A 19723-nucleotide genomic window follows, 5' to 3' on the forward strand; every position below is an offset into this window, starting at 1 on the left:
ATACACACACGCCCAGAGGGGGGATAAAGACCTGTGAGGATATCTTTCATTATCCCTCCAACCTAAATCTAAAAATTCAAACTAAGTTGACTGAATTTATCTACCTTTAAAGGCCTAAGCTGGATTCTCCAAAATCTTAATATTGGAAGTGACCCCCAGAACATACCAAGTCCATTTCAATTAACATTGAAAATACTGTTATCCTTGAAATTAGTTTTCAAGCACATTACTGTTTAGAGCACACTATCAAAATGCTTTATTATTTGTTCATGTTGTCATGAGTAGTATTCTAAAAAGAAGGCAAGGGAATAATGAATGAGTCTTTGGAAAATCACTATATCTACCACCTTTAGAAAGACGGGCACATTTAAATTAAATTAGGTTTTCAGGGCTTCCCTGGTAGCGCAGTGGTTGAGAGTCCGCCAGCCGATGCAGGGGACATGGGTTCGTGCCCCGGTCCGGGAAGATCCCACATGCCGCGGAGTGCCTGGGCCCGTGAGCCGTGGCCGCTGAGCCTGCGCGTCCGGAGCCTGTGCTCCGCAACGGGAGAGGCCACAACAGTGAGACAACCGCGTACCGCAAAAAAAAAAAAAAAAAAAATTAGGTTTTCACAGCACATTGTCTACTTTCTGTTATTTAAAACCAAAACAACCTTATTGACCAAAGTAAAAATCCTGAAGTTATTTACCAACCACAGGGTCTCTGCAAAAGTTCAGAATTTGTGCCAACATTTGTTAAAAATTAGCTCCAAAACCAGATTGGTAATTAAAAATAAGACTTTGGGATTATTATTAGGGTTAACCAAGAAAATTATGTTTAAAATACACTGCAGCCAGTAAGAATCACTAGTACAATGCAGAAAAATTAGCAATTTCATTAAATACTCTCAGCAGTACCAGAAGGTACCAACAGAGGGCCTCTAGAAATAGTGGTAGTAAAGCTTTCTAAAAACATCTTTCCCAAGTAAGCTAGGGAATGAATTAATTCCCTGGTACTGATTTTTGCTAAAAAGAAAGTTTAAGTTCAAATTAAATTGTCAACAACTGATTAAGGCTCTAGCTCAGAAATTAAATCTGGGAATTTCCCTTAAACTAAAAAAATTCACCCCCAAACCAGGACAGCAATATTCAGATGTCAAATACTGCTTTCCAGATTACAACTTTGCACTGTAGGATCAAACTTTTCTAACAGTTTAAACAGAAGTGCCAGCTCTTCAGAATATTATTTTTTTAAAAACTATGTGACATCTAAGAAGATCATAAAATCACAAATATGGTGGAAAAGCAACATTTGCTATCTTACTATCCTGAAAATAAGTAAATTGCTAACAAGAATTTCTTCCTCTTAGGGCCCTACAGACCCAGACCAATCCATATTATCACTTCTGATTTTCTGAGAGATTCTTTATTACAATTTCAGAGGCTGAAATTTCTATTATTTTGAGCTGGGAATTTTTTTTTTAAGACAAAACAAAAAGTTCACTAGAAAAGTCTTCTAACATTCTCAAAATTACTGAGCATCTATATTTTTAAAGCACTATCTACAAAATTTTCAACTGCTCTGAATTAAATTCTATGATTTTCACCAGGTGAAAATCAAAGATGATATGAAAAATAAGTCAAACTGCAAAAAGGAAAAACAGCTTCAAAATAGAGCTGTGTATATTAAAAGAAGCATATAAGACCTTAGAATTAGAAAAGCAATAGCTAAGCTCTAGTCACCACTGTAACCATATATGGACGTTGTATTTTGTTCTGGAGACCATCATTTAAGAATTACCGAAGAACTAGAACAACCAAGAGTTGATGGACCAGTGTGACTAAGTATTCAAAATTACAATGTGAAAGAACACCCTAGTGCTTGCTTCAGCAGCACATATACTAAAATTGGAACACAGAGTGCAGTAACACGGCCCCTGAACAAGGATGACATTCAAATTCGTGAAGCGCTCCATATTTTTCATGGGCCTCTAGGGTCCTTAGTGAATTGTTTAAACCACAAATTTAAATCTGTGACTGCCAAGAATCTTCCTGATTTGGAGCTTCCTGGTAGAGCCCAGGGAGATTCCAAATTCATTTGGCAGCCCAGAATCTCATAGCTAGAAGGCCATTCTTTAGGTCAGTTTTCTCTTTGAGCTATCTGCTCCAGGCCTTACTGATGGCTACAAGATTTTTCTTGGCAAGACCCACAGCAGCAAAGGGTAGTGGTCAAAAGCATGACTTTTGGAGCTAGAAAGACTTGGTTCTGATATCCAATAAACTTCTTACTAGTTGTGTGAACTTGACAATCACTTCAACCTCAATTTTTTGTTTCCTCACTTATGATATAGAGATAACTTCACAGGACAGTGTTTGCGAGGATTCACTACTGCATTCTACACTTAGAATGCTTGGATAAATAAATATTTGTTGAATTAAAAACTAAAAAAGAATATCCCAAGGACTAGGGATTATTAGCCTCTAGAAGGGACTATTCAGGGACAACACACTGCGAAAGCAATTCATACCTGCAGAGGCAGTACACATTCTGATTGGCCCTAACTGGAGAAATACAAGGAACCAGATTTTGGTTTAACATGTTAGATTTGCCTAACAGAGGCATCCACAAGTAGAATGGGCTTCTTTGGGAGCCCAGACAACCACCTGGGGAGAATGTTACCAAGCTAAATGACTGCAGAAGTACCCCCCAATTTAAGATGTTGTGTTAATTCAAGGCTTAAAAAGAGAAGTAGAACTTTCTTAGGACAATGCTCCAGCACTCTTGCCTTACCCCTCCAGATGGCTATAGAAACGTGGCAGGGCAGGGGATGGCAAGAAAAAAACACAATTAAAAATAATCATTGCTACTAACTGCCATGTTACCTGCCACCAGTCAGATTACCTGGAGGCAAAGATAAATCAGTCAATTACTTCTCATTTCCTTTTTTTTTTTTTTTTGCATTATGTGGGCCTCTCTCTGTTGTGGCCGCTCCTGTTGCGGAGCACAGGCTGTGGACGCGCAGGCTCAGCGGCCATGGCTCACGGGCCTAGCCGCTCCACGGCATGTGGGATCTTCCCGGACCAGGCACGATCCCGCGTCCTCTGCATCGGCAGGCGGACTCTCAACCACTGCACCACCAGGGAAGCCCCTCATTTCCTACTTTTAAAACAGTGGAGGTTATTAAGACTGTGGTTACTTTTGGACTTCGAGCAATTTCACTGTGGCCTTTTGACATAGATATGAAAATGAGAAACACATCTTTCTTTTAGTTAAATTCCTACTTTATTCATTTCTAATATAAGAGTTGATTATCAGACTTCAAATCTTGTTTTAATTTAATCATTAAGACCAACTGTTTAATTTTTTTCCTTAGGTGTTTCAGGAAAATTAGTCTACTTAGATGTATCTTCCAACTGGTTGGGAGGTTACCAATTTTTTGGCAGTCTAGAGCCTTCTAAGATTTTCTACACTCTATGCCCTTATATTATGCTCTTCACACTAAGTACATGATAACAAACTTACAATATTAAGGCACCTGTGCTTAGTAGAGTCGAGCAAGCGACTTAGACTCAGCCATGTACTAGCTCACTAGTCTTAGGCAAATTTAAAATTTTCCCTAAGCCCTACTTACCTCATTTGTAAAAAAGGAGGTCAGACCTACCTCAAAAAGCTGACATGCAACTTAAATTACACAATGTGGATGTGTAATTTAAATTACACCAGATACTCAAAAAGCTGAGTATGATCCCATACAACGATATTAAAACAAAGTCACTTCCATAAAACATTCTTGCAAAGACTACTACCAACTTACACGGCAAAGATTCTCAATTATCAAATGAGTCATTAAAAGTCAGTATTCTTGGGTTTCCCTGGTGGCGCAGTGGTTAAGAATCCTCCTGCCAATGCAGGGGACACGGGTTCGAGCCCTGGTCCGGGAAGATACCACATGCCGCAGAGCAACTAAGTCCATGAGCCACAACTACTGAGCCTGTGTGCCGCAATTACTGAAGCCCGTACGCCTAAAGCCTGTGCTCCGCAACAAGAGAAGCCACCACAATGAGAAGCCCGTGCACTACAACACAGAGTAGCCCCCGCTTGCCACAACTAGAGAAAGCTCGGGTGCAGCAACGAAGACCCAATGCAGCAAAAAAAAAAAAAAACCCTCAGTATTCTCAGGGCAGGTTTCTTGGTATCTTAAGGCCATAAGAAAGATGATAAAGGATAGTTCTCACCTTCATCCCTTAACTATAATTCTGCAAATTATGTTATGGTTAATATTAGACTTTAAGTATGAACTCTCTTTTCCACCCCAGTCTCAACCTCACAATGCAGAAATAGCTCCATGGAAGCTATTTAACTGCCTACCTAACTAAATAGAAGAGGCCTTATTTTATATACTATATATAATTAATACACTTTTCCTTATTATTTTATTTAGATATCTGAGAGTCCAGAATGTCATTCCTCATATTTTAATTATAAACAGTATTAAAATAACTCTGGGGAATCATTACAGTATTCTATTTCCATTGTTACTGTAAAAGATGACAAGAGTTATTTAAAAGTATTAACATAAGAAACCAAACAAGGGTAGTGTTGAAATCAGCCTTTGTCACTGCTCTTAGATTTCTGTCCTCATTCAAAAAGCTTATCTAAGTTACCAATGTTTGGAAAAAGGAAAAACTTTCTTGTCCCCTTTTCTTGTCCCCTACATGGCAGAACTGGTGTTCTTCGATTCTTTGACATAGTCAACAGGATAAAGAGGCGAGAATGCCGAACACAGAATCAGAAGGAACCCAGGGATCTGGTCCTGATATCACTCATAACTTAGCTGCATTACCTCAGGCAGGTTTTAACATTTTTGGACCTGTAAAATGAGGAGCCTGATTAGGATTAGCCCAAAGGCTGAACAGTCTCTGAGTCTTTGCTAATCACCTGGCAATAGCCAGTGATCTTTTGACTGAAAATCATTTGTGCTGCAAGGGACTCATTTTGTAACCGAAGGTTTCTAAATTCTTAGCTTCCTTGTTATTACAATATCGAAATCTGTGTCAGGGCTCCTCACTCTAGTAAGATGTTACCGTGATAAAATAAAATGTAATTGTCAGTTCTTAAATATTTGACTTGATCTTGGGCTGAAGATATGAATATTTTTATAATATATAAACCAATAAATCCTTGCTAATCCTTTTTACAAAGGGATTTGTCATAATATTAATTTTTGAAATCAAACATATTTTATATATTTTAAATGATTCTATTTAGGAAAAAAAGATGTTTTCAAAGTCTAACTATACATAAAATGAGAGACACAAATTAATGCATAATAAATATACGCTGACCCTGAAGTATGAAAGCTCAAAAGTGAAATCCGGTCTGCTCCCACTGACTGACAAGATCACAGGACATAATGAGGTAACATCAAAATAAGTCAGTTTTTAACAAACACTTACTAAAGCCCAATATTATGCTAACTGGCCAAAGTTGCCTATCCTTCTTTAGATAAAATGCTGTACTATGATCGCTGAAGAAAAACCAATCTGTTCTAGTGATTATCTTCTATAATACACGATCCTGGTCTGTCCTTCTGCCTATTTATTTACCTATAAGTCTTTGGAAGCTAACAGTCACAAGACAAATCCTTGTGTCAGTGTTCTGGATAAACAGAAGAGTAGTGGACTTTGAGTGCTAAAATTCTCCCCCACTCCTAAGATTCAAGGCTATTGGTAAAGTACTCAAATCCCTTGTGAATAAAAGGGGAAAGCAGAAGTTAAGTCACATACTACAATACATTCCTTTACAGGTCTAATTACTCTCAAGACTCTATTTATTTTGCAATATAAAGGAAAAGGAGGTTAAATTTAACTTAAAGAGTGAACTTGACTTTGCATTATGTTGAGCGTTCTCACAAAAGCTGCTGCTTGGAACAGAAGGAACACAACTCAGATTTAAAAAACAAAACCAAACAAAACTTGAGGAGGCATCCCTATGATGATAACTGTGCATGATAAACTTAGCAAGGTCAAGAACATCCTATCTATACCTTCAATTCCACTCTTAGGACAACCATATTAAAAGTCAACATAGGATCATTAGGGATAATAAACATATCTTTTGGGTCACTACATAAATATACTATATTAAAAGAAACATACACATTCTGGACATCTAAGCTAGGGTCAATAAACCTAAAAGTTACTTCCTTTGGCACGCAAGTTTTGTTCTATAAAGTACCTTTACTGGAGAACAACTAAAAAGCCAAAATACATCTTCATCTCTAACTTATTCCTACTTTTGCATTCCCATATGATTCCCTTGATAGGGAATAAAATATTCTCTTAACAGCATCAGCTACCTAACTGACACTAAATACACAAAAAAGAGAGATCTATATTGGTTTTCATTTAAAAACTACAATTTTCAACTGTTTTTTAGGAAAACAGACATTACTTTACTAGTTGTCCCAAGCATATCTTTGGGTTTTAAATTTTGTCTGTCTTTAACTATTTTAAATTCTAACATTGTCATTAAATTCTACCTACTCTACTATTGTCTATTCCATTTCCATAGTTATCAATTCAGTTCAGTATTTTAAAAGAGCACCTACCACTATATGATAGTCACTACTCAATCCAGCCCATATCCTAACGATTCCCTGTACTAGTTACTTCTCAAGGTATAATCTCGTCATTATTAATGGCCTGTCAGTAGGAGTCATCCCCTCACTTCCACCTACTTCTCCTGGTCTAGGGGCACCACCTTGTGGTCAGCAACAGGAATTACCCTTCCCATCATCTCATTTCTTCCCCCATGGGAGAACATTACACCTGGGCCTTCTGGTTTTGCTTGCAGCTCAATTAATTCAATCTTACAAATCTCCCTTTCATTTGAACAGAGCAGAATGTCATCCTGGTGCAATTCACCACAGAGGATAGAGTTCCTTATTTATAAACCTGGATAATTCACAAACTCTAAGTCTACAAATTATTTGTTACTGAGTAAGAATGAGAAGGAATGGGTTTTTGAGAGGTAATTCAAAGATGAACTCCAGACAGCAGCGGGTGCTGAGCTCTGTGTGTCTTTTCCAGCGTTGGCCTCAGCTGGGAAGTCCTTCCGGGCCTGCGCAGGCCCGATCCCACCTTGTGGAGATACGGGCCGATGGGGAAAGACGTCTGAAGCTCCTGCTGCTCCTGAGGTGCCAGTGTGGAGGCAGTGTAAGCCGCTGGGGCGGTGCTGCGTGGGACCTCCAGTACAGGAGGAAGGTGACAGGTGGTGCCTTTCCCTTGAGCCCTGCCCACAGCTATGTAGTCCCACTGCATGGAAAATCCACACGTAGGCCTGGAAACCATAATCCTATCAAAGGTGGTTCAGACTATTATTCAGTGTGAAATCATCCCAATATTTTGGGCTCTTAGCCACCAAAAAGTGGGAATTACAACAGGAAGAGTAAACCTCTCTCCTTCTACCTCATCTGCCTGCCTCAACCCTTTCCTCTTTTCTCTAATCTCCAGATTCAGCCAGGCATTACAAAAAAATTCCCTTTCTTGAGAGAAATGTGCTCTCATGCACCTCAGGAGATTTGTTTGTGGCCTGTGGTTTTAAATAGCCCATTTATTTCCCAGTGGGTAGAAAATCAATTTTATGGATCTTCAAACAAATGTAATAACCATCATGAATAATAAAATTAAATATTAAAGTGGCAAAAAAAATTCCCTTTCTCTCTGTCCAAACTGAAAGCAGCCCATGAAACTTCCCTAACTGCAGCCTAATAAAGGTATATTACGTTTCCTAAATTCATCTATAAACAGGGAAGTGATACAGTGAGCTCTGAAGTGATACTAACCTTTAAATAGAGAACCAGGATCACTAACCTCAAAGTTTCCCTTCACACTTGAATATTGTCTTAGAAGTTGGTGGATGCTTATAATACAAGGCAGCAACTTCTTAGCTGAGCTCCCTGATACCTCAGCTTTTTTTTTCTTATTTCATTCCACCTTGAACATAACTATTTAAAAAAAGCGAATATGATATTTTCAACAAGCAACCCCCCTTTCAAAAATAATGAGGGGTCCCGATATCCAATCACATCATCAAAATTATTGTTTCACATTCAATATGCTAAATCAAAGACCTACCCTAAACTGAAATTTTAGAAATCAGCTATATATAATCATATGCTCTTCCAATCTTATCTTTCATTACTTCCTCTAAATTTCTTACTGGTCCTCATACTGGTTAGGCCCTAGGGTTCTATGTGGGGTATAAATAAAGATAACTAGCACATGGTCCTAGCTCTTGAGAGGCTCACAATTGGGGTTTCTTCTTCTTCTTCTTTTTTTTTTTTTTTTTTGGTAAAGGTCTCACATATTTATTACTGAGCCAAACACTAGTGCAGAAACACTGACACAAAGAGAAAAATCATTTTCGCAATAAAACACATCCAGCTCTTCTGATGGTAGTGATGTTTTCAGAGTGATATGGTAAGATGCAAGTGACCCTGACACAGCATAAATATGTGTGCCATCCCATGTGCGGGGCTCCTTACAGACCCAGCTTGGTTCTTCTCCTATGTCTTCTCTTGGAGACATACCTGATTTTATTACCAGCTTTCATTCGAATCCTTTGGGGAATGGGACAATTCTCTTTTGTTTCTTGGCCAGGAATCGCTTGACCCTGAAAGTTTGTGAGAAGACATGGCAAGGACCAAATTCAACTGCACACAGGATGGCGGAGAAGAAAGAGGAATTGATTCTTCTTCTTTTTAAAAGCACGTCTCAGCTATTTTGAAATGCGAAATCTGCATGTATTGTGTTGTCTTACAATGGAGAAGATCTATACTGAGTGTGCTTCATACTCCTAAAACATCTCCAAGGAGCACATTCTCTATAAAGCCCCTGTCAACAACTTGACCCCATACTTAGCTCTCCCTTCTAGGAACTTCTACTGTCCTTAATTTCAGTAACAGCTGATTATACAGTGTTCTCTAACAAAGCTTTTAACTGATGAGAAAAGGTTATAATATGCTATAGATATTAGTAGCCTCAGACCTCTTAGGTGGCCAAGTAGAGCCTACAGTGATTGGATCAACCACCTCAGTTGTAAACATGTCATCACTTTATCCTGCTTCTAATTTTCAAATTAGAAGTAACTTTAAATATTATTTAGTACAATGACCTCATCTTGAAAATGAAGGAAATGAAACCTAGAGAATTTAATTTGTTTAAGGTCACGCTGATATAAAAAAAAACAGAAATAAGGCATTCTTAGAACCCAAAACTGTACGCTCCTGACTTCCGGGCTTGATTATACCACATCACACTGCTTCTTTAATTGCCACTTACATAAATCTTGCTGTCCCAACAAGACTGTGAGGTCTCTGAAAATAAGGTTGTAACATAATTTATATGTAGCTCTCATCTCTCTCAAAGTGCCAATCTCCAACTAAGGAGTACTTAAGGGATAATTGTTGGTGGGATAAAAGTATCTGTTGTAAAGAAAGGTCTCATTTAATAAAAAAGATAATTTTAATTTACGTATTTAGAAATGTGTTTGAATACTATAAACATTTGTGTGTATTCATATATGTACATAAATAGAAAATGAGAAAGAGGACAAACACACTTTAGAAGAGTGACCTGAAACTACACCTTAGACTAGGCAACTTGACAATTCTAAAAGCTACATCTAAGCACAGTAAGCTTATTAAAAACAAGACAACAGGCCCCAAATGGAGTCACTTATGCTAATCCTCACATCGTCAAACTGAGAACTAAATTACAGTTTTGTCTCTCCCAGAAATGGACTCAAACCAGCCAATCAGGAATTGCCTGATCAGCACTAGTTAGGTAACCCCTGCCATCTTCTACAGGGAAAGTAATCTAGCAATAACCAATATACTTTTTTGCCTAGTATAACTTCCTTGTTCCTGCTCCCTTCGGCCTATAAAAGTCTTTCATTTTGTACAGCTCTTCAGAATTCCTTCTATTTGCTTAGCCTGAAGGCTGTCCAATTCATGAATCATTGAATAAAGTCAGTAAGATCCTTAAATTTGCTCAGTTGAACTTTGTTTTTTAACAAAATGAAAACTACTAACACTTAAACCATACAACATAAGTTTAAATAATGCATACAGCTCAAATTCTCATTGGTAAGAACTATTCTAAGTATTGCTCCTCACCTATCTGGCACATGTAGACAGGAGGCTATGACTTACGGCCTTGATGTGCATTATCATTTTCTCCCCTTAACAATGCCCCCCAAAATCCAATTTCAGTAAAATTTCTTTATAGTATAGGCCTTTGGGACCTTCCCCTTTGCTCTTCCCTCTGCCTGGTCTGCTCTTTCCCTAGTTATCTCCTCACATCCTTCAGGTCTTTGCTCATGTATCAGTGAGGTCTTCCCCGATCACTCTGCTTAAAATTTCCTGCCCTAGAATTCTTTATCTTCTTTCACAACTGTCATATTGTGCATTTTACTTATATGTTTTGTTTACCTCCTCTTAAACTTCACCAGGGCGAGCATTTTGGTCTGTTTTATTCACTCATATATTCTTAGCCCCTAAAACTGTGGTGGGCAAAGTATGGGCCAAGGCCCAGATACTGTTCACCACAGTCAAACCCAGGCATGCCCATTCAGTTACATATTATGGGTGACTGCTTTCATGCTACAACATGGTTGAGTAGTTGCAAGACAGACCATATGGTCAAAAATATTTAAATGACTCTTTACAGAAGAAGTCTGCAGATCCCTAACCTAAAACAGTGCTAGGTCAAACACTCTATAAACAATATTGAACAAATGTACAAACAAACATACATAGGGGGAAAACATTTCTGATCCCATGGTATTTTATACAATATATAACAGAAGAGCATCTAAACTATCACCATGAAAGCCTTTATAGTATGCTTAACCAGGCTTGCACTTTCATCTATACAATTTTTCATATTCCACATCATAAACAAAGAAAAAAATGGGCAGGAGCACTAAAGATGAGATAGTTAAGTGACTTGCCTAAAATCACTTGCTAGTAAATGGCAAATCAAGGACAGAAGCATTTTTTTTTTAAACACTATTTTCCATTATAATCAAGCACATTTTAATCAATCATTTTACACTCTTCTATTTGAGAATGAGGTACAAAATCTGGCTTTATAATGTTACAAGTAACCTGAGTGTTTACAAGTTTGACTCATCATAAAACAACAATTACAATATACAAAAACTTGAGGGAACTGAACCAAATTAAACTACCCTGAATTAGCAGGCCTCCTTTCTCTAACTCTACTGTCCATTTCTCCCCTGATGACACCACGTTATTTTTAAATATAACACTAGCCTAATACTGTGGCACATTTATATACAATTGACCCTTGAACAACATGGGTTTGAATTGCACAGGTCCACTTACATGTGGATTATTTTCAATAAATATAGCACCTGTATTTTCATCCTGCAGATCTTTAAGTGTGGGGGGAAAGTTTGTGTTTGATTAGAGATCACAATAGTGAATTCAAAAGAATTAGGGTTTGAGTCCGGATTCTACCCAAACCAAACTGTTTCAGCTTCCTGTCCTTGGGTGAGTAATTTATCAACTCCTTTGGGGGTTTTATGGGGTTTTTTGTTTTGGTTTGGTGTTTTAGGCAGTTCTACACTTTATAAATCACTTCCCCCCCCTCAAATCCTTTTCCCAATCAGGTTGCCACACAATACTGAGCAGAATTCCCCATGCTACACAGTAGGTCCCCGTCGGTCACCCATTCCAAACATAGCACTGTGAACATGTCAATCCCAAACTCCCCAAATATCCCTCCTCCCCACCCATCCCTCCTCCCCACCCTTCCCTCCCTCCCAACCATAAGTTCGTTCTATATCAATTCCTTTGTTTTTGATGCAGAGATGGCAATATGTGGATTTTCAACTGGGTGGGGGATTGGCACCCTGAACTCCCACTTTGTTCAAGGGTCAACTGTACTACACTGAAATTTCAAAGCATTTACTTAAATAATCTCAATTTACACCATGAAATGTATACTTGACTTCTGAACCACTATGAATCTCACCATTGCTTCAAAACATGGCCCATCTCTAACCTACTGTCATGAAAACATGTATTCAATTGCCAACTCCTTAAATTTTGATTCTTTCATTGGGCCTCTGCTGAATAATTTAGTAGTTTTTCTAAAATGTTTTATGATGTTGCATAAAATCTACATCAAAGCTCATTATTCTTTTCTTCATAGAGAATCCCTTTCTTGACATACTGTTAATTAACTCCACTCGCCTTCCAGGGGCATACTATTGGGACCTTCAAAATCTTTCAAACTGACCATTGTTATTCTCTTGCTTTGATCTCTCTGACTGCTCTATTTGAGGCAGCTAAGACCCTGCTTTCAGTATCATTCTTTCTTGCCTAGATTCTACAACAGACTCCTAACAGGTCCTCCGAGTATCCACCCTCGACCCCCTGCAGTCTATTCACACAGCAGCCAGAGTGATCCTTTTTAAAAAGTAACTCTTTTTTTTTTCTTAGATTCCATATATATGTGTTAGCATATGGTATTTGTTTTTCTCTTTCTGACTTACTTCACTCTGTAGGACAGACTCTAGGTCCATCCACCTCACTACAAATAACTCAATTTCATTTCTTTTTATGGCTGAGTAATATTCCATTGTATATATGTGCCACATCTTCTTTATCCATTCATATGTCAATGGACACTTAAGTTGCTTCCATGTCCTGGCTATTGTAAATAGTGCTGCAGTGAACATTGGGGTGCATGTGTCTTTTTGAATTATGGTTTTCTCTGGGTATATGCCCAGTAGTGGGATTGCTGGGTCACATGGTAGTTCTATTTTTAGTTTTTTAAGGAACCTCCATACTGTTCTCCATAGTGGCTGTATCAATTTACATTCCCACCAACAGTGCAAGAGGGTTCCCTTTTCTCCACACCCTCTCCAGCATTTACTGTTCGTAGATTTTTTGATGATGGCCATTCTGACTGCTGTGAAGTGATACCTCATTGTAGTTTTGATTTGCATTTCTCTAATGATTAGTGATGTTGAGCATTCTTTCATGTGTTTGTTGGCAATCTGTTATGGAGAACCCAGGGGCAGGACAGGAATAAAGACACAGACATAGAGAATGGACTTGAGGACACAGGGAGGGGGAAGGGTAATCTGGGACGAAGTGAGAGAGTGGCATGGACTTATATATACTACCAAATGTAAAATAGATAGCTAGTGGGAAGCAGCCGCATAGCACAGGGAGATCAGCTCAGTGCTTTGTGACCACCTAGAGGGGTGGGATAGGGAGGGTGGGAGGGAGATGCAAGAGGGAGGAGATATGGGGATATATGTATATGTATAGCTGATTCACTGTTATAAAGCAGAAACTAACACACCATTGTAAAGCAATTATACTTCAATAAAGATGATAAAAAAAAAAAAAGGTAAGTCAGATCATATCACCCTTATGCTCAAAACCCTCCAATGGCTCCCTGTCTCATTCAGAGTACAGCCAAAGTCTTTATGATGTCTATGAGGCCCTACCCCATCTGGCTACCTGTGACCTCTCTGACCCCATCTCTTACTACTGTCCCCTGCTCACTCAGCTTTTCCTCACTGGCCTCCTTGCTATTCCTTGGACATGTCAGGCAGGCTCCCATCCTGGAGTTACTTCATCTGCCTAAGTACTTATCCCCCAGAGGGCCAGCCTTGTGACTTAACTCCTTCATCTCAAGTCTGCACTCAAATGTTACCTTCTCAAAGAGGCTTACCCTTATCATCCTACTTTATACTGCAACTCACCTCCCCTCTATACACACTCCTGATCTCTTATCTTGGTCTAATTTTGTTCTTTTTTTTCCGTAATACTTATCATCTTCCAACGTAACATACCATTCATTTATTGTATCTATTGTACGATATCTCCTTCAATACAAAGTAAGCTCCATAAGGACAGAAATTTTTGCCTGTTTCATTTTTTGGTGTATTCTAACCACCTAGAACATTGCCTAGTGCATAGTATGTATTTAATAAGTACTGATGAATAACTGAATGAAAGCTTACTCCTTTTCAGAAACTTATCCATGTACATTCTCAAACTCACTAATTAGACATCCTTTCTTGCTCCCTATCTCTATTTACTACTAATTCATCAAACAAATAATCCAAAGGCCAAAGTATTAGGCATGGGGAATTGAAATATGAATAAGACACACTCCTACCCTTAGGTAATTCTTCTCTCCACTCCCATCATCACTTCTTTGATCCAAACTACTGTCATCTCTCACCTGGACACGACAGCCATCTGGCTCATCTACCTGCATTCCATCTGAACCCAGTCAATCCATTCTCCATGCTATAAGCATAGTGATATTTTCTAATCACAAAGTTGAAACTGCCCCCACTTGCTTAACACATTTTTGACTGGAGATGTATTACGGCCCCAGGTGTTAGTTTCTGCAAAAATCGCCCGGTCAGTAACGTGTTAAAATGCTTTGATGTTACTCATTCCTCTTAGGTAGAGAAAAACCCCTTAACACTCTCTGCAAACCTCTGTATGAACTGCTTCCTCTCTCTCTCTCCAGCCTTAACTATTGAGTGCTTCCATGTGCACACACACAGACATACACACCTGCCATCCTATCCCTCATACTCAGTAAACTTCCTTCTATCTTAGCACCTCTGCACGTGCAGTTCTCATTCCATCACCTAATTACCCCAGCTTATCCTATAGATCTCTATCACTTCCTCATGGAAGTATACCCTGACTTCCTTAACTAGGTCAAATGTTCCAGTAACAGGCTCTAGTAGCACTTGTCACAGCTGAAAATTTAGATTTGCTTGAATGATTTTTTTTTTACTTTAGTTTTGTTTGTTTTGGCCGCACTGTACAGCATGCAGGATCTTACTTCCCCGACCAGGGATCGAACCCGCCCCCCCTACAGTGGAAGCATGGAGTCTTAACCACTGGACCGCCAGGGAATTCGCCAAATGATTATTTAATATGTGTACCCATCTGATAATAAACTCCATGAAAGTAAGGATCACATCTGTTTTTGTTCATCACAGTATCCACAGTGCCTAGAACATATCAATATATGTTTGTTGAATGAATGACAATGAAAGCATAAGCCAAAATATGGAAATAGGAAAAACTTTAGAGGAAGAATAAAAAGTGTGGGAAAGGAGTGCTAGTTGCTGTATGAGCTGGGAGTGGTATGAGGTAAAGAAGTCCACATGGGCTAAATCATGGAAGGTCTTGCATGTCATTTCAAGGAACATATCCCTCAGGAAATGATGGAGCCAGTGAAGGGTTTTTAAGCAGTGGAAATGACAATGATTTGTTTTGATTTTAGACAGCTCTCACAAGCTGTGCGCAGCATGGAGAAAGGCTTTGAAAGGGCAATGAGATGAATGAAGGCCTAAACTAGGACACTGATTTAGGAATGGAGAATGGGGATCATGTGATTAAAGAGTAGGAGGGGTCCAGATAACTCAAAGCTTGCCAACCCGGGTGACTGGTGGCTCCAGAAATTCAGATCCAGTAATTCTTAAACTCATGGGCTGACTGCACTAGAATCATCTGACGCCTTGATTAAAAATATACGTTTCTATACTGAGGCTGCGCTCTACAGCCCGCAAGCCACAACTACTGAGCCTGCATGCCACAACTGAGGCCCACAAGCCTAGAGCCCGTGCTGCGCGACAAGAGAAGCCACCGCAGTGAGAAGCCCACACACTGCAACGAAGAATAGCACTCCCTCGTCGCAACTAGAGAAAGCCCTCACACAGCAATGAAGACCCAACACGGCAAAAAATAAATAAATAAATTTATTTTTTTTAAAAAATACACATTTCTAGGCTCCATACCAGATCTTTTAAATCAGAAATTCTGGGAATGGGGCACGGAAATCTTATTTTCAACGAGTGTCCGAAGTGATTTTTACTGTATTCACTCAAGTTTTGAAACAACTGAGACAAAAAACACACTAGAAGGCAAAAAAGTTTATGAGAGATGATGATGATGAATTTAAACTTGTAAATGATGAGTTTGAACTGTCTATGCAGACAACCAACAGATGAATAGCCAATTCCAAAGATCATATAGGATTGGTCAGGTTGGAGACCAAAATTTTGTGGAAGCATTTAAGTTCACAAAGGAGTAAAAAGAGTGGTACAGGCTATGGTTAAAACTTAGAAGGACACAACACTTAAGATATAGACAGAGAAGAGGATTTGCTCGTTAGTTAGTAAATACCCTAAAATGCTATTTCTGCATGAGGTATTTGTGTGTCAAATGTTGTCCTTTTAGGTGCTCGGAGGGATACAAAGCTAAGACCTGGCGCCTGTCTTGCAAGCCCTGTGGACACTAGGCATTCTCTCAACATATCATCCAAAATGTCACGGGCCTTATTGTTCAAGTCCGTAATATACCTTGAAAGACTGTAAGTTTACTAAGAAAACACTAGTTAGTTTTATTCCAAAACGTCTTTAACGTAGAGGATATCCTTACTCCCTATTACCCCCAACAAAATCCTGTTGCCCTTCCTTCAAAGCTTTCCCAAATTCCTCTGACCAATGCCCAATACATAAAAATGGAGAGAGAGTTCGGTATGATAGAAGATTTTTCGAATCAGATAGTGTCTAGCACACAGCAGTTACTAAAACATAGCTAATCAAAATATAAATGGCCTAGACTTACTATTTTAGTTCTGAAACACTCTAGTTGGAAATATGCTAGCTGTGAAATCATGGCACACTTAACTGTTCTATGCCTCTGTTATTTCATCAACAAAAAAGGGAAAATACAAAAGAGAGGGCTGTTTTAGAATTAATGAGAAAATTACATAACTTGTGTAAACACACTGTCTGCCACATAATAAGCACAAGACGAATGGTAGCCTATCATTATCATCACTACCACTAGGTACTCTTAAATATCTCTTGATTAATATTTCATATAGTTTTACATAAAGGAAATTACATTGAAAATTTAAATATATTAATTTCTCCATCTCCAACTGAATATCTAAAAATGGTTAATACAAATTATGGCATTACAACAAAATATGTTATAATATTATGCAGTCAGTCAAAATCTATGAAGAATATTTGTAAGTATCTAAAAATGATCACGATAGAACTTTAATAAAAAATAATAGAAAAACAAACTGTGCATTTAATAAGATTCTGGTTTTATCTTAAAATGTTAATCTTAATAAAACTAAATAAAAATAAATTTAAATTTTCTTCTATATGTTTTTCATATGTAAGTAATATATTGAGAAAAAACACCAAAATATTCTGTATTTTCAAAGTTTTCTACACTGGACATATTTCTTTCGAATTCAAAAAAATTAACTTTTTAACTTTCAAATCACAAAGCACTTATAGATAAAACTGCTTATGACTATATCAATCTGCCTTTCTAATTTGAAGATGATCCTTTAAATAATGTAATTTGACCAAGTATATACAAGTACTGTAGCGGACTGAATTTGTCAATAAGATTTTTCTGTGAGAAAAAGATTGACGTTAGTAAACCTGAAAAGAAAGGGAATACAGAACCTTTGTATTCAACATGTCATGACTGTTCCAACCAGGTCCCATTTCCAACATTAGGTCAAAGCCATGGTCTGCACATATTAGGCACAAATAAATACTTGCCAAATCTGATTTTTTTTTTTTTAAAGTAATCGAGCTTAAAGGCCAAGAATCTAATTTAAAAACTAGACTGGGGGCTTCCCTGGTGGCACAGTGGTTGAGAATCTGCCTGCTGATGCACGGGACATGGGTTCGAGCCCTGGTCTGGGAAGATCCCACATGCCGCGGAGCAACTAGGCCCGTGAGCCACAACTACTGAGCCTGCGCGTCTGGAGCCTGTGCTCCACAGCAAGAGAGGCCATGATAGTGAGAGGCCCACGCACTGCGATGAAGAGTGGCCCCCACTTGCCGCAACTGGAGAAAGCCCTCGCACAGAAACGAAGACCCAAGACAGCCAAAAATAAGTAAGTAAATAAATAATAATAATAAAAACAAAAACAACTAGACTGGTTATGTGGCAGATGGCTAAGGCAAAAGCAGGTAGCTTTCAAACACAATGGATACACTTGAAAATCAACTCAACATTTGTCTTCCGGTTGTGTGTGCACATGGTTACATGCACGTGCACGTCTATAAGAATGATATTAACTCCATGGGACAGAAATAGCAGTGTACTTAAATGTTTATAACCAGTACTGAAACATTTTCATACTCAGAACTCTGACTCAAGAGAGAAAAAAATAAATATAAAAATAGAGAAGCCAATATTTAGAATTTGAAATGATCAATCTCACATACTAAGATACAGCAGAGTAGAAGTTCTCCAGACTAATCTCTACTTAACCAACCTGTCATATTATTCTTTTTTTTTATGTCATATTATTCTTAAACTCTCTCTTTTCTTCAAAAGACATGTGGACTTTATGCCCTCATGAGAATCAATGTTCATGGCTAGTACTTCCGTACATATCTTGCTCCCATATCAGTTTCTTATACTCATTATAATTAAATAGTTTAACTAAATAAACCAATCAGATATGAGTAGAAAAAGGGCTGTTGTTTCTATGAAAACTAAGTAAAGCACTTTAAGACTCAATACAGGTAAGCTGCTTTTAAAAAAATGAATTTAAGGTGGGCAAGACATTTCAAGAGATTATTAAAACCTAAGATTCGGACCCCAACTGCTTCACAAGTGTCATTAAGATATCACTCCACTTTATAAAAATTAAATCTAGAAATTACAGTCCATACAATGAGTACAAGAAAGGAAAAGAAGTCCAATAGTAGATTTATGTTTTTAAAATGTTATGCTCTTTGACATCAGTCTTAGCCGTATTGTTTTTTTGGATCTGTCTCCTCTGGCAAGGTCAATGAAAGCAAAAATAAACAAATGGTACTACATCAAACTCAAAAGCTTTTGCACAGTGAAGGAAACCATCAACAAAACGAAAAGACAATCTACTGAATGGAAAAATATATTTGCAAATGATATATCCAATAAGGGGTTAATAGCCAAAATATATAAAGAACTTACGCAACTCAATATCAAAGAACCAAACAATCCAATTAAAAAAATGGGCAGAGGACCTGAAAAGACATTTTTCCAAGGAAGACATACAGATGGGTCAACAGATACATGAAAAGATGCTCAACATCACTAATCATCAGGGAAATGCAAATCAAAACCACAATGAGGGCTTCCCTGGTGGCACAGTGGTTGACAGTCCGCCTGCCGATGCAGGGGACACGGGTTCATGCCCTGGTCTAGGAAGATCCCACATGCCGCGGAGCAGCTGGGCCCGTGAGCCATGGCCGCTGAGCCTGCACGTCCGGAGCCTGTGCTCCGCAACGGGAAAGGCCACAACAGTGAGACGCCCGCGTACCGCAAAAAAAAAAAAAAAACAAAAAAAAACTACAATGAGATATCACCTCACACTTCTCAGAATGGCTATCATCAAAAAGACAACAAATAACAAGTGTTGGCGAGGATGCAGAGAAAGGGGAACCTTCACACACTATTGGTGGCAATGGAAATTGGTGCAACCACTATGGAAAACACTATGAGGGTTCCTCAAAAAAATTAAAAATTGAACTACTATACAATCCAGCAATTCCACTTCTAGGTATTTATTCAAAGAAAATGAAAACACTAATTTGAAAAGATATATGCACCCTACGCTCACTGCAGCAT

General features: G+C 38.3%; 1 protein-coding gene and 1 non-coding gene across 9 annotated transcripts in view; one reads left to right on the top strand and one right to left on the bottom strand.

Annotated features, from left to right (window-relative positions):
- The window catches only part of TMCC1 (transmembrane and coiled-coil domain family 1), a 221227-nt gene that overhangs the window by 131828 nt on the left and 69676 nt on the right, over positions 1-19723 (bottom strand). The window lies entirely within an intron of this gene.
- Positions 1857-1960, top strand: LOC114908166. Its single transcript, XR_003796863.1, has one exon. It is a non-coding gene; the product is annotated as a U6 spliceosomal RNA (small nuclear RNA).

This window comes from Monodon monoceros, unplaced genomic scaffold (assembly GCF_005190385.1).
Source record: "Monodon monoceros isolate NGI ecotype Baffin Bay Population unplaced genomic scaffold, NGI_Narwhal_1 Super_Scaffold_3, whole genome shotgun sequence".
Lineage (NCBI taxonomy): Eukaryota > Metazoa > Chordata > Mammalia > Artiodactyla > Monodontidae > Monodon > Monodon monoceros.